The sequence below is a fragment of the Coregonus lavaretus genome (assembly GCF_964263955.1).
Source record: "Coregonus lavaretus genome assembly, chromosome: 2".
NCBI classification, from domain to species: Eukaryota; Metazoa; Chordata; class Actinopteri; order Salmoniformes; family Salmonidae; genus Coregonus; species Coregonus lavaretus.
Genome location: NC_139989.1, coordinates 76,854,622 through 76,860,168, shown reverse-complemented (window position 1 = coordinate 76,860,168; position 5,547 = coordinate 76,854,622).

Genomic DNA, 5,547 nt, shown 5'->3' with positions numbered 1-5,547 from the left:
GTCTGGCACAAAGCCATCAAACGTTAAACATTTTCTGGTCATGGTTAAACATATTTGTTTTAAGAAAAAAGTGTACAATTTAAACAAAACGCATGTCCCTGTCCTCTTTTTCAAGATGTGGCAGATTTAAACAGCCAGAAGACATTTTTTAATTAAGAAATAACCATTTTTCTGATGACTTGTTGTTTCTAAATGGCTGCTGAGTAATTTGATATGCATCGAAATCTTCGTTCGTAGGCATCAAATTGAGCGAATGCTGCGCAGGTTCACTGAGTTGCAAACCAAATGGGTATAATGGGGTGATTGTTGTCTAATCGGGTGGTCTAGCTAATGGATTTGTAGATCTGACGCAGTTGCTACCTCAGATTATGAGCCTAGCAAGTGTCATATAGCTCAGTTGTTACAGCATGGCGCTTGCAACGCCAGGGTTGTGGGTTCGTTTCCCACGGGGGGCCAGTATGAAAATGTATGCACTCACTAACTGTAAGTCGCTCTGGATAAGAGCGTCTGCTAAATATGTAAAATGTAAATGTAAAAAATGTCATGAATGAGTTATGTAGTACCCACAGATGGCCAAAGGGAGGCGCAAGAGTGCTATAAACCCATACAGTTTTTTGCCATAAAAACCCTAAACCTAACAATCAATCAAATGTATTTATAAAGCCCTTTTTACACCAGCAGATGTCACAAAGTGCTATACAGAAACTCTTACCCTACTTATAACCTATTTTAGCCGTAACCCCTAATTCTAGGGTAGGGTAGCCTAGAACACTTTTAGAAACTATTTTAGTAATAATATTATCTTAGTAAATACAATTATAGTATTAAATAGCGTTTTGATTATTTTGTTGTTATTTTATTATATGTATAATAGCAAGACAGAACACTTGATAAATAAGACACATTTGTTTTATTTTTCAAATGTGGTTTGAATTGGGTGACCTAGTAACCTCTGTGTGAAAGTCCAGCAAATAGCGTGGGGCAGGATTGAGACTGATCTAATACACTTTATTTCTCAGCTGCCTCACCAATGTCTGTACGTGAATTAATAACTTTTAATAGCTAAATATTTCCAATAGATGGCAGCATAAGACCACGAAGCATCAGTTATAGGCTACAAGCAGCAATATGATTGACATAAAATAGCATGCAACCAAATAATATGTGTCCCATGATTTTCTAAAAGGGTCAGTCATTACTTTAGTTAGCTATATATCTCGTATTAGGCCTGTGATGCTTTTGGAAGAGCAATTAAATAGTGACTATAGCAGCTGTTGAACCCCGGGTAAATAATCACTAGTCGGATGCTCCAACCTCAACCCTAGTATACATGCATTTTTTAATATCTAATATTGCGATTAAACAACCTCGGAATAGATAAGACAAGAGTGCGTCTTCCAGCCCACCAATAAATTACATCATGCAACCCTCCCGGTACCTCAACATGCCCCTCGCTTGTGCTAGAAGGCAGAGTGTTCGCTGCTGGTTGATGAATCTGACAATGAATGTACTAGGAAAATACGTTTTTCTCAACCAGAGGTGACTAAATTAATGTTCAGGCTTATTGATAATCATTATCAGTGGCGGCTCCTGAAAAAATTCTCAGGAGGGGCAATTTTTCTGATGATTTAGGTGACCTACACACATTTAAAAAAAGATATGTCCAGCAACAACATGAAGACAGGGGCAGCATATAAGTCAATACCAGAAGCATTTATTGACTGATCTCAAAAGTGTTGGCTTACCAGGGTTGGTGGAGCCCTCAGTTTCATCTTTGCCTCGCAAAGCTAACTCAAACACTCCGCAAAACTTCACACACTGGATTAGCCGGCTGAGGATGTGGCGGTTCTTGCTAATGTCGTAGTAAATATATTTGTTATAGTGAATATGGAATATGATATGTTGAGTAAAATGTTGTGCTAAGATCTATTTAGGTCAGGAGCTGGTTATAAGTTCTGTTCCTATCCAATAACAATGGACAAAAGGGTCCTATCTTGTCAGCCTTGTCAGCAGGTGGCCAAGGACAACACCCACGCCATAGGCCTCTCAGTTCTTCCAACTCACGAGTTCTTGCTCTGAGGACACACACACACACAAACACACACACACACACATCATCACTGTTAAACACACACACACACACACACATCATCACTGTTAAACACACACACACACACACACACACACAAAAATCCCCTCTCTTAGGCTGAACATTTGAAGACAGAGAACCCGACTCAGAGCCAATGCAACAGTGACAGTAGCCTGGAGGTGACCTCGCCCAACTCATCAGGACCAATCAGAAGATCAGAACTACTAGATTGAACCTACTTCATTTATTGCATAAAATGTCTGCACACAATGTTTCGGGGCTCTCTTCAGATAATAATAATAATAATAATAATAATATGCCATTTAGCAGACGCTTTTATCCAAAGCGACTTACAGTCATGCGTGCATACATTTTTGTGTATGGGTGGTCCCGGGGATCGAACCCACTACCTTGGCGTTACAAGCACCATGCTCTACCAGCTGAGCTACAGAAAGTGGATACTCATGGATGCGCATTGCAATTGTAAAATGTCAACACAATTGGAGACACCACGTCATTTTTGGAGACATGTTATTGACAGTAAACTATTGTAGATGCGACTGCTAACTAAATAAAACATTTTAGCTGGCTAGCTAATCATCTTAGCTAAATGTGGGGCAAACAATTCAGTTATTTACCGTTAATTTGAGGGATTGGGGTGAAAGAAATCGAGTTACATAGTGATACTTTACGATATACTGTATTGACAATATCGCAATATTTTAGCGCTAGTTGGCTGTACCTGCACCAAAACACCATTATTGTTCCTTCATAGCTTGTTCTCAATCTTTTCACATTGGGAGCCAATTAGTTTTCAGCACTTTTATTTCCATGACTGATCAAAACTCGTTCTCATGGCTTTCTGATCCCTCTGCAACAGACATATGGTGCGCAATAAAATCACAGTATCGAATCGCAATATGTATAGAATCATGAGACTCGCAATGCTGATGCATATATCTTATCGTGAGGTTCCTGGCAATTCCCAGCCCAAGTTCATTTGCCACAACAAATCTCTTCGCTAGCAAACGCGATGTCTTCTCCAAAACGACAATGTGTCTCCAGCAATGTTTACTTTTTTGACGTTCTATGGCATCTCCACTTTCCAAGCATATATGACCACATGTAATATTTTGGTAAGTGATGCAAATAGTGAACTATGTAGGGCCAGGATGTAAAATATATGTAGCTGCAGCAATTTCTCTTATCTGATATGGTAAGTAATGGGGCTTAATTTATAGCTCCCTAAGAGTTTGACGAACGGGTCCGTGAACGCGATTCCAGATATATTTACCTCTGAATAAACTGCCTTTATTACACCATATCCACATCCAGTAAACTTGTGATTATCAACACTAACCTCATCGTTGTGGCGGCGGACAGCTAGCCTGTATCCCTCGTCATCCAGTTGAGTGAGTGGCAATGTCTTTTTTCGTTCGTACCAATTTTTGGAAAATCCTCGGGTGTAGGACTTTCCGCCTTTAGTAGAAACCTGTTGAATTATTAAATTTGGTCTGGGAGGTCCTAATTGTTTCGTTGCCAATTTATCTTAATTTGTTCGCCGACAAAAAGGAACTTCTTTCAAAGACACAATCGAGTTGGACTGAAGCCTAGCCATTTTGATAGTAGTAGTGAATTGATTGAGGCTGCTACCTGGTCTTTTCTTAGTTACGTTCATTCGTGGTTACGTTATGTATGACGAAAGCGCGTAAGTGCAAGCCCACAGACACCCATAGAGAATGTATTGAAAGCTTTGAAATGTGAAACAAATAGATTTTACATGACAGGCTATGAGAGACTTCTGGGCGATTTTCAACCTGACTGAAATCGCCCAAAAAACGGGCGGGGCCATTTGAAGCACGACTTTAGCCTGATTTGACATTTAGTGGCTGGCAGATCAGACGTGAACACTGATAACTGCTGTTGCCGTGATATAATTTTTTATAAATTTATTTAAAAAAATTATATATATATATATATTTTTTTTATATAATTGATTAGAAAAAAAATCCCTTCCTTTTCCCGTTTGGCAGTGCGTCGCCCATATCGCCCTATTGAACAAGCCGTCCCTGATCATTATAGTAATGAAGTATAATTTCAAAACATGAGCATAAAACAGGTAATAATAAACATGAATCATCATTATATTATTTCACAGTAATCTGTTAAATGCTTTTTCAGTTGTTCCTCTTGCATTAGCAGTGTGGAAAGGGACAGTAAAAAGCGTGTGCAGGAGTGTTCCTGTAATGGGGAGTGGTGGTGTATCCAGGGAGAGAACTAAACTAACCTTCTGAAATGTCATTCGTGGTCTTATGCTGCCATCTATTGGAATTATTTAGCAACTGCAGTAGTACTGAATAAAGTATATCCTTACTAAAGTAGGAATTACTCAGAATTGCAAAATATGACATTTTCTAGTTCATTTTACCACTTACGACCATAAAATAACAATTTATAGCATAACAAACAATGAAACTGACATAAACCAAAAACACCATACATTTAGTTAACTATATATATATATATATATATACTATTTATTTAGATGGGTGACATTATCTGCCAAAGTAACACCTCTGTAGACAAAGAAGAGCTCTCCAGTAGGTGAACCAAAACATTCAAAGGTCATTTTCTCAAAATTGAGTTTACAAGTTTATCATCTTTCAAAGCAGAATTACTTTCCCATTGTTCCTCAACTATAGTGTATGATATACCTTTTTCTAGCTGAGTCTCTACTTTTATCCAATGTAAAAACACAATTTCAAATTTTGCTACATAAGATCAAGCCTTTCGGTCACGTTTGACTGAGGCAGATATATATTATTACTGTGTAAAACCTAGCAGTACTACTTATTTCTCTGAGAGTGAGGCAGATATATAGCATTTTGCAAAAAAACATGATTATTTGTCTCTCTGAAATGAAACCATCAAGTGATAGATTTTAAACAAATATATGTCTGTCATTGAACAATCCCATGATTAGCTAGTGAAAAAACACACCTATCTCTTTCATAATTTCTTTAAACAATAAAAGCTAATTTACGAACATTTCTGAAAATGGATATATAGCGTTTTGGAATGAAACTCTTGTTTCCCAATGTGAGCTCAGAGTATATGAGAGATGTAATGTTTGTCTCTGTTGTGTTGAAGCCCAATCAAGCAGGAGAGACCAGCCTCCCCTGTACCCAGCTGTGTGTCCATGAAGAGTGACCAGTCTATGGGTCATCCTATACAGTTTAGAGAGGGAGACTTTTCTACTGAACAAAGGTAAGAAGAACTCATGGGTCATGGTCAGTGAGTTAAACAACACTGTCTCTAGTCATTTCTCCTCTCCCATTTTCCCATTTCTTTTGGTTGTTTTCAAAATCCATAGGCTAATACTTTTTTCAATTTTCATAGTCCTGAAACAATATTAAACAAACACAACATTCCCTCCCTGTGTGTGTGTATGTGTGTGT